The sequence below is a fragment of the Silene latifolia genome, chromosome 10 (assembly GCF_048544455.1).
Source record: "Silene latifolia isolate original U9 population chromosome 10, ASM4854445v1, whole genome shotgun sequence".
Taxonomy (NCBI): Eukaryota; Viridiplantae; Streptophyta; class Magnoliopsida; order Caryophyllales; family Caryophyllaceae; genus Silene; species Silene latifolia.
The window spans coordinates 50,148,701-50,159,948 of NC_133535.1; the positions used below are offsets into that span (position 1 = coordinate 50,148,701).

General features: G+C 37.3%; 1 long non-coding RNA gene across 1 annotated transcript; it reads right to left on the reverse strand.

Annotated features, from left to right (window-relative positions):
• Positions 1–9,133: 9,133 nt before the first annotated feature.
• On the reverse strand, positions 9,134–10,965 carry LOC141608986 (uncharacterized). Its single transcript, XR_012527109.1, has 3 exons — positions 10,656–10,965; positions 9,428–9,519; positions 9,134–9,345 (listed from the first exon to the last, which is right to left on the reverse strand). It is a non-coding gene; the product is annotated as an uncharacterized LOC141608986 (long non-coding RNA).
• Positions 10,966–11,248: the final 283 nt, after the last annotated feature.

The following is an 11,248-nucleotide window of genomic DNA, read 5'->3' on the forward strand; positions in this document are numbered from 1 at the left end:
AACCAAATAAAAAAAAACAAAAAAAAGACAAAAAAAGTGTATAACTTTAGTCATAAAATGTATAACTTTAATGTTTTATGTGTATAACTTTAGTCGTAAATAGTATAACTTTAATGTTTGAAGTGTATAACTTTAGTCGTAAATAGTATAACTTTTATAAAAACCAAATAAATATGAAAAATCGTAATTAATCAACAAAACATAAAACCAAAGGAAAATTAAAAAAAAAAAGAGTGAATGTTTCGTGGTTTGGGGTGGCAAAACCAAAAACAAAAAACATAAACCCCTGGAAATCCAAAATCCGGCCAAAACCAAAAACAAAACACAAAAAATTCGAAAAAATCGACCAACAACCAATACTCAGATCTGGAAAAAACGATAACAAAACAAAGAAATTGAACAAAAACAAATAACAAAAACAAAACAAAAAAAAACAAAGCAAAACAAAAAATAAACTGAACAAAAACAAAGAACAAAACCAAAATAACAAAACCAAAAATAACAAAAACAAAAATAACAAAAACCAACAGAAAAAGTGAATCTGAAAAAATGAAGAACAAAAAATGAAGAACAAAGTGAATCTGGGACGGAGGTGAGGCGTGCATGGTGGCGGCGGGAATGTGGTGGTGGGGTTTTTGTCGTTGACAGAAGGAAGTGGCGGTGGGTGGGCTGGTGTGACGGTCTTGACGTGGCCAGAAGGTGGTGGTGGTTTTGTCGGGATGGTGGAGGTGAATGGTGGTGGAACCGTGGGTGGTGGGGATGCCGTGAAAGGAGGGAGGGCGGTTTTGGTGTCGTTGCTGTTGTCGTGGGGCGGCAGGAGGCGGTGGTGGGGATGCCGTGAAAGGAGAGGAAGGAGAATGGGAGGAAGGATGACGGCGGGAGGAGGAGAGGAAGGAGAATGGGGTTGTTTGGTGATGGTGGTGTTGGAGGAGCCGAGAAGGAAGGAGGAAAAGGGAGGCGGTGACGGGATGAGGAAGGAGGGTGGCCGGTTGAGCCGTGGGTGAGGAGAAGGAGGAGGTTGAGCCGTGGGTGACGGGATGGTGGAGGATGGAGGATGGAGGATTTTTTGGTTTTTGGTTTTCTTAGTTTGGTTTTTTTTGGTTTTTTTTTGGTTGGTAATTTTAGAGAGAAATGAGATATAGAGAGAAAGTAGGTGGGTGGGATAATGAGAGGAGGTTAGGATAGACTGAGTGTTTAAGGGAGTTTGAGTGATTAAGGAATATAATTAGCTGAGATGAAATTGTAGCCTTTCATTTAGATACAATCTCATCCCTCCATCCCTTCCATCCAAGGGTTCTTATATATAAGGACTTAGGGCCTTATATGGTATCAAGGCCTTATAAGAACCCTTCTATATATATATATATATATATATATATATATATATATATATATATATATATATATAGAGATAGGATCTTGTGAGTTTGGTTTCTTATGGTGAGTTGTGAGTTTTGCGCTTTGAAATCTCAACCACTAGATTATATTAGAGATGAATGGCCAAGATCAAATCTTACATGTCATATAAAACCATTGTCATTTACTTATTTTCTCTTTTTTCTAATATTACTTTTTTTTTTACTTTTAAATTTTTTTTTCTCTTTTTTTTACCTCGTGTTACTATGCTTTTTTTTACCATTTTGATTTTTGTTTTCTCTTATGTTTTTTTTTTAATTTACTCATTATGTTACCTTTTTTTCTTTTTCTTTTTGTACCGGATTATTTTTTTTACTCTTATTTTTTTTTACCTCGTGTTATTATGCTGTTATTGTGCTTTTTTTACTTTGATTTTTTTAACGACTTTGATTTTTGTTCTCTTTTTTTTTTTTACCACATGTTATTGTTATTCCGCTGTTATTGTAATGTTATTCTGCTGTTACTTTGATTTTTTTTTACGACTTTGATTTTTTTTTCCTTTTTTTTTTACCACGTGTTATTGCGCTGTTATTCTAATGTTATTCTGTTGTTATTGTGATGTTATTCCGGTGTCACTTCGATTTTTTTACTTTTATTTTTTTTACTACTTTTATTTTTTTACTCTTTTTTTACGCATGTTATTGTGCTGTTATTCTGGTGTTATTGTGATATTATTCCGGTGCCACTTTGATTTTTTTAACGACTTTGATTTTTTTTTCTCTTTTTTTGCCACATGTTATTGTTATTCCAATGTTATTGTGATGTTATTCTGCTGTTACTTTGATTTTTTTTACGACTTTGATTTTTTTTTCTTTTTTTTTCCACGTGTTATTATCTTTGTTATTCTCTTCGTTCTGTTTATTATTGTGATGTTATTCCGGTATCACTTTGATTTTTTTTAATACTTTTGATTTTTTTTTTTTTTACTTTTTTACCACATGTAATTGTGCTGTTATTGTTATTCTGCTGTTATTGTGATGTTATTCCGGTATCACTTTGATTTTTTTTTAATACTTTTGATTTTTACCACATGTTATTGTGCTGTTATTCTGGTGTTATTGTTATTCTGGTGTTATTGTACTGTTATTCTGGTGTTATTCTGGACTTGTGGTGTCAGTTTTATTTTTTTTACTACTTTTGATTTTTTTACTTTTTTCGACCATATGTTATTGTGCTGTTATTCTGGTGTTATTGTTATTCTGGTGTTATTGTGATGTTATTCTGGTGTTATTGTGATGTTATTCCTCTACTGGTCAAAATTGAAAACATAGGGCCGATAGAGAATAGGTGACTGACAAAAATACTAAAGACAATATAATACAATACTCACAATAAGGAACATGTGGACAGAAGTCGTACTTCAACAGCTCAAGCAACTAGAAGTACCTTATTTCTTCTTAATCTCTTTAATTCAGATTCCCTTGATCAAAAACAAAGAAAAGTGGGCACTTTCAGTTCCTAATCTGACACCAAAAATGGCAACACTTATTCCATACAATCTACCCTCAAAACCCACTTTCTTCACTCTCTCCATACCAACTACTAGAACCCCATTTTACAGTTTTGTTCATAATCATAGTAAGTAAAGACAATTACAAGTAAAACCCATGTCTTCTAAGATAGCTAAGGCAGTTGCAGAAGACGTTACAGCAGCAGAAACATCAGGTGCATAAAACAGCACAAATCAGGAGGATGTGCTAGTAGACCCCAGCAGGGTTGCTGAAGTCGTGGATTATGACCACTTGTTGCTCCTTTGTGCTCCACCTCGTCTCAGCAGCCCGCCGCAACCGAGTACGAGCCAATCAATTTATCATCACGAACAAGCCACTGTTCGAACCACCATGGCTTCCCGCCTGCCTGCAAATTCAAAGCTAGATTCGTCTAGACGCCGTACCGAACCCGAGCAAGGCAGCTGGAAGCATATTTCCGGAGATAACCCAAGTGTCAAACCAAGACTCCAAACATTTTTTTATTACATACGCCCGCACCACTGTCTCGCTAATGAGTTCATGCCGGGAATTCTTACCTCCTGTGATGCTGTCAAAGACCGACTCTGTAAAAATCACGGGATGTCATAACTCTCTACATCACTTAAACGAAAAATTCTGAAACAATCCAAAAAAGTAGATTGAAAGTGTAAATGCATATGTAACAACTCCCTCCACTGAAACAACAGACACCGCGAAGAGAGTCTGTAAACACCTTCTTTCAAGTCATTTTAGAAATTACTACACTCTCCGTCTCAATCATTTGTTTACCTTTGATTAAAATACCCCTCACAAGACGGAGGAGTATAAAGTTTGCACATCCAACATAGCAAGAATTTGTCATTGTAAATGATTTAAATTGAAACTGAAGTCTAAACGCATTACTGAAAAGAAGAAAGCGACATTATCACTGCTACTAAAAAGTGTTCCCTTTCTATGTCTCAACATCAATTTAATGAAGGAATGTAATCACATACGACAATTAACTTGACAATTCAGAAGAATATTGAAATTACAAAATTGGAAACCCTAATTAAGAAATTGAAAGGGATGATACTGACCAAATGAGTGGTAGATTTGGACATTTTACCAACGTAATTAGCGCCAACTGCGGTAATTAACTGAATGAGCTTTAATCGCTGAGAACCATGATAACCGCTTACAGTTGCAACAATTGCCTCCATTCCGTCCATCATTTCCGCAATTCAACAACCCTAAAAATGCTAAAATTTCATAGATAATAAAACAAATTCAACAATCAGCTAAGCAGGTAGAGCAGTATAATTAGATAGAGACCGAAAGCGATTGAATGAAGAAACGAAACCCTACCTGGGAATTGCAATTTGATTTGAATTGAGTTGATTGATAATTCGGCGATTACTGAAAGGAGATGATGTCGAATCGTTATAAGACGGAGATGATGCCGACGACGAGTTGTAGAAAGACGTGGTTGATGATTGGAATTTAATTCTGCATTTGATTGAAGAAAGTTTTTTTTTAATTTTGTATTTGATTGATGATTGAAGAATCGTTTTTTTACCCAAATCTGGGTTTTTTTTTGTTTTGGAGGTGGAGGGAGAATGAAGATAGAATTATGGGGAAGAAAGACGATATATCATGACAGGCTGTTTTTTTTTCTTTTTAGTTTCAATCTCAGGCGTTGGTTTCCCTTAAATCAATGGCTGAGATTTTCCAAACTCACAACTCACCGTAAGAACCAAACTCACGAGAACCCGCCTCTCTCTCTCTCTCTCTCTCTCTATATATATATATATATATATATATATATATATATATATAAAGCGTTGTGTTGTCGTTTGTCGTTTTATATATATATAAACATAGCTGGTTGGTAGTGTTGCATGCGGGTAGTGTACGAGTCTGCATGACTCGATCGAGTGGGGGTCACTCAATCGAGTAGGTGAGTGACTCGATCAAGTAGGTGTGACTCGATCGAGTAGGTGGTTTTTCGTTTCTGGGCAGTAGTCTGTTTTAGGGCACTCGATCGAGTAGGTTTGGGCACTCGATCGAGTGGGGTCAGCTCGATCGAGTAAGGAGGTGGCTCGGTCGAGTACGTTTTTGGATGCATTCTGGTTAGGTTCTGGAGTCGAGGCACTCGATCGAGTAGGTGGGTAACTCGATCGAGTGGTGGGTTGTGGTACTCGATCGAGTGGGTTTTACACAGGTCGTTTTCGTGTTTTGAGTATGGGATGTGTGTTCATGTTTACCTTTTTCTTATATAGTTTCAAGATGCCGCCAAAGAGAAACGTGTTGTATGTCAGGACTGAGAACATGAGCATAGATGAGATAGTTAAGATGTTGGAGCACCAAGATGCTCTTACAGAGGCTTTAAAGAAGTTCGAAAAAGATAAGGAGGCGGGTGTAGATTTCGCCAAGATGAGCATCAATATACCGAGGTTTAACCCTAAGGAGTACATGGGCACTGGGGCGCCAATTCTGCTGGATAATTGGCATAGGGAGATGGAAAACATACTCAATGTGGTTCATTGCCCAGAGGACTTTTGAGTGGAACAAGCTGCGTTCTACTTGAAGTTGCGTTCTACTTGAGGGAAGCAGCCGGGGAGTGATGGAATAAGGTTAGGGTGAGTGCTCTAGATCTATATGTGAGACAGGGGTTATCTGTTATACCTTGGGATGAGTTTAAGAGGGCTATGGGGTAAGAGTTTGTGCCAGAGCATGTGCGTAGCAAGCTGAGAGAGGAGTTTGATGACTTCAAGATGACTTCTGATATGACAGTTGCTAAGTATTATCACAAGTTCAACGAGAAGCCTAGTACGCAGAGGATATGGGGCTGAGCCAAGAGAACTTGGCATTGAGATTTGAGAAGGGGTTGACACCCAAGATTATGGAGAAGTTGCCGGTAGGAGTCCTTACTGATGTTAAGGAGGTATATGAGCGTGTCGGGAGAGCTGAGAGGTTAGTAGAGATGACTAAGGAAAACAGGGAGAGAGCTTCTGAGAAGAGGAAGGCTGAGAGTGAGGGAGGTGGCCAGTCTAGCTACAAGAGGGGCGACCATAACCAGGTGAGAGCTTACTCTTCGGGGTCGGGGTTCAGTGGTGGAGCTTCTTACGGGCGTGGCCGTGGTGGTGGTAGTAGTAGCTGGGATTTATCTTGTTATAACTGTGGCGGTGTGGGCCATAAGAGACATGAGTGTACCAGTGCTATGGGCAGGGGTTTTCAGAGGCAGTCGCAGGGGAGTTTCTCTCAGGGTCCATCTAAGAGCTATGCTAGTAACAGGCCAGCTTGGTCGTGGAATAATCAGGGTGGTCAGAGTAACAACAATGGTGGGGCTAACCGCGATGGCGGTAATTCATTTCAGAGACCGGTGGCGAACAACAACCAGGGGTCGGCTGCTAAGCCGTCTACTTCAGCTAGTACTGTCCAGGGAGGTGGACAGAAGACCAGTGGTAAGCTGTTCATGATGGAGAAGAAAGCAGTTGAGGATAATGCTCATGTTATCACGAGTACTTCTCTTGTTAATGGAGTCTTTAACTTTGTTTTGTTTGATTCGGGGGCATCACATTCGTTTGTATCTTCGTGTCATGCTAAGCTTTTCGGTTTGAGAGAGTTTGAGTCTGTAAAAGAGGAGGTGTTCATACCATCGGGTGAGTCTGTATCTTGTGGGAAGTTGTATATGGGTGTGTCCATGATAGTTGGAGAGGTTGACCTACCAGTAGACTTGTTAGAGTTTCCCTTAGATGGTTTTGTGATGATAGTTGGTATGGACTGGTTGGGTAAGTACAAGGCTAAGATAGGCTGTCATCAAAAGAGGGTTTCTTTGAGAGGTCCTAAGGGAGTTAGTGTGTCTTATCGTGGGTTTGTTGTCAAACCCAAAGTTAAGTTGATTGCAGCTGTGACCTTGAAGTCTTATCTGAGGAAGGAGTGTCCGTTGATCTTATGCCATGTGAGAGACCATAGTATGGAGAGTCCGGCACTTGAGCAGATACCAGTGGTGGGAGAGTTTCCAGATGTCTTTCCAGATGAGATACCGGGTTTGCAACCAAAGAGGGAGATATATTTCAGTGTTGAGTTGAAACCAGGGACGGTACCAATCTCTAAGGCCCTGTACCGCATGGGTCCTTAGGAGTTGGAGGAGTTGAAGAAACAGCCGGATGATCTGATTGAGTGGGGATACATTAGACCTAGTGTATCACCGTGGGGAGAACCAGTTCTGTTTGTGAAAAAGAAAGATGAAAGTTTGAGGTTATGCATCGATTATAGAGAGCTGAATAGGGTTACTGTGAAGAGCAGGTATCCTTTGTCGAGAATAGACGATTTGTTTGATCAGTTGAACGGTGCAGCGGTCTTTTCTAAGATCGATTTGAGGTCGGGTTATCATCAGGTGAATATTCGGGATGAGGACATATTGAAGACAACTTTTACATCGAGGTATGGTCATTATGAGTATGTTGTGATGTCGTTTGGGTTGTCTAATGCACCTGCAGTGTTTATGGATTTGATGAACCGGGTCTTCAGTCAGTTTTTGGATCGGTTTGTGGTGGTCTTTTGATACCGTTGTTTCAGTACCAAAAATAAATACCTAAGTACTACTAACAGAAGTCAGCGGTAAGTAGGGTCAATCTCCACAGGGAGGCGGTCACTATCTACTTGTTAATTCAGTCCGTCTGAGGTCACAGGATGGGGGTTTGAATATTTGAACTAAACTAATAAAAGCAAGGGTAGAGAGAAAATAAAGAGAGAGATGCCAGGATATCGGGTTATCATGGTATTAAACAAATCAGCTAAAGGTAAGTCAGTCGATCTAATGTGAGAAGGGTAAAGGAAAGGTCCTTCCGGTCCGCTATCCGTCCTAAAATACAACTAGCTTAGCTTGCACCCTCATTAGTGTAGTCTATTGCTCATAACAGGTCTATTCATTCCAATCTTCCGATCTAGGTCTGAACTTAACCAAATTAACTAATTCAGTTGCATGCATTCAACCAAACGATTATAATTAAATTGTTAATGCAACAATTCTCACAATAAATCTACTAACCAACTATCGCATCATTGAGCAAACTACCATGACTCCCCTAATCCTAGCATTAGAGAATTAGCTACGCATAAATATAAATAAAGCAAGAACAAGAGATGAAGAAATAATAACCATTGCAAAATTAAAGAGAGTAAAGAGAGAATTACAAGTTAAGATCCGGAGTAAAGAGAGGCAAGAACAAAGTAGCAGCAATTAAGAGAGAAAAACAGTGTTTAAGAGTGTATGAGATCATCCTTATTAACCTAACTAGTGTAACACCCGTGAAAATTCACGGGGTTGTTTTTAATTTATGAAAAATAAATTTACTTACTAAATTTGTAAAATGAATGTTACTATTGTCACATTCGGAACCCTGGTTGGTGTTATTATTACTTTTACGGAGTATTTCTTTTCCATCTTTCAAATGCATTAGCACTAGTTCATCATATTTTATCATATACTTTATCGTTTTCAATTCTACCTTCGATATTTTTTCTTTTGTTTTTTTTCATTAATATATTTAGATATGAAAGATAGTCATACTCAATTCGTGAACGATAATGCTATGACGTAATCAGTACAAATATGATAGCTCCAAAACCTACTTCGTGTTCTCTAAAACATTTAGAATTAGACTATTAGAATGAGTCTTATAGATTGATAAGAAAAAGGGAAATTTAAGTGTTATATGGCTTAGCTAATTGGATAATTTAACAAACTCTCTCGTCAATGTCATTAATATTCGTATTAGCTTTGAAACAAACTGTAACATTGCGGCAAAGATGCATTAGAAATAATAAATGAACATGACGCCATTTATGTGCACGATGCCGTAAGGCAATTATATACACGATGACTTGCTTCGAGTAGAGTTGCCAGAGTCTCCCAATTGCGGCACAAAGTCAGAGTCGACCCATCTAGAACCGTCATATTCTAAGTAACTGCACTAATTTGTAGGCCTGCAGTATGATGAATTTAAGATGTTAATGCCACATTAACAGTTTTCTTAATCTGCAGTAACTGAATACGTCATAGAGAGTTTACAATGTTAGACAATGCTGTTTTTTTAGCACTACTCTGCACCACTTCAAATGAGATCAATCTTGAATTTTAAGTTTACTGAATGGGATTCTGTTTTATAGCAAGGGAATGGCACTCGCCTATTACAATACAAATTAATACAAACCTAAGCAACTCTGCTAGGCAGTGGTAGCTGTACACAGTTTTATAGCCCATAGATTATGCACTTACATAAATAGAGATGCGTACATACGAAAAATTGGAGAGCTTGACATAAAGATGTTGGGAAAAAAATAGCACAGATCAGAACACTTCCGAAGTTAAGAAAATACAAACCTCTATCGAATACTTCTTTGGAGATATTGATTGGTCAGTGTTAATGGCCCCGTAACCACCGTATTTCTTCTCATCAGAATTCAATATCATCTGCGCCACAAATGTAGTAATTCAATAACAAATAAATACATAAACAGAAATGAGATGGCCTTAAGACAATTGTGAGACTAACCCATAACTTGGTGGCAATTACTCCTTATTTAGTAATGCTTCTGATATCACACAATCACACATGCATTGGATTTTCTTCTCTCGCTTTCAAGACTTGAAATCCGCAAATCACATGAAGATATTAATTTATATACAATGAATTTATTACCAGTTTTCTCAATTGCATTATTGCTATTGCAATTGTAGTATGTATCTCGGCGATTCAATGTTGCCTTTATTTTAATGTTTATCTCTTATTATGTTTGGATAAAATATATTTTAAAAAAAATAAAATAAGGTTGATATATGTGCACAAGACCACAAACTCCACAAGTACAATCGACTCAGTTATTGCATTCTACGTTTCATGATTTGTTGTATTACAGCTTTTCCGAGCACAAAAAGGCTCGAGGCTAGTTTAATCAAACTCTCAAATATTTTCTTTAGTCTTATTATATATACACTCGAGCTTTTACCCATGTGGTGTACTATGAACGGTGCGGAAGGCCATTAGCAAGTGAATTCTTGTACACATCAGATAACTACTAAGAGATGAGACTCCCTACCTTAACTAAACAACCAAGCTAAGGCCGTACTACCAGCCAAACATTAACTCCCTCTCCTATTCCCCCAAAACCTGAGGAAAGCACTAAATAAGCTTACTGGTTTTGAATGAATCTCGCTTATGCTACATTACTTGGTGAGTCACTTCTACTCATCACCAAAACTAAAAACTTCCATATCACAAAAGTCATTAAACTCCGCAGCATGAAGCAAAAAGTTTAAACTCAACAATTTTAAGAGCAATTAGTCGCACACCACGAATTTCGACCCGACTTCACAAACCTAAACATCTAATCTCACTCAAAACAACAAATACTTCCTCACTCATAACTCTTTGATGATAAAATCACTCCGATTTAACGCCTCTTTCAATGTTACATCAATGTCATAAAAATTCCTCCAAATTTTCATTATAACTTGTAATGTAAATTATTCACAATAAAAAATCCAAATCTACAACAAAACCTCAATAAAACAAATATAAAAAAAACTAACACATCAACGGCAATCAATTCTAACAGACACAGATCAGCATATTACAATCAATACTAACAAAAACCTAAAATTAGACATTCTTAAGCAAAAATTACACAATAAAGTACACAAATATTGACGAAATTACATAATTAAAGATCATAAATCTGAAAAAAAAATATATACACAAAAAAATCACAAAAAATATATACCGAAACGGCGATTTCTGGCGAGCGATCGAAGTTTGTTCGTCGTTCGCAGTTGAGGAGAGATATAAAACACAGGGCATTATTTTCTCACACTGAATAACCAAAATCATAATAAGAATTAGAAAAGGGCATCATGAATTACCTCACACTGGAATTGCCAAAACACAAATCCGCCAATGCCTGAAATTCAATAGTGCGAGTAAATATGTTAAACCTTGTGGAAAAAAATCAAAATACAAAATAAGTGATATGTATACCAAAAAAATGTTATTAAACAACAACCCAATTCATAAATACAGTTATAAAACCTCTAAAAAAATCATCGATAGTTCAAAAAAGGTACGAACTTTTGAGGTTTGATTTCTTTGCTTTGAATCGATAAAGCAAGTTCCAAGTTTCTCCGTTGAAGGATTTCAATCGTTGTCTCTTGTTGAATCTCCATTTTCTCTGGGATTCTATCTTCACAACATATATTTTCTGAATTTTTCATGTTTCTTCCTTTATAATATAAGATTTTTTTTGAGGATTTTTAAATGTCAGGTATGGAGTTTTTCATCTGAAAGTTGAGATTATTGGGGATATGAAAGGTGGAGAGT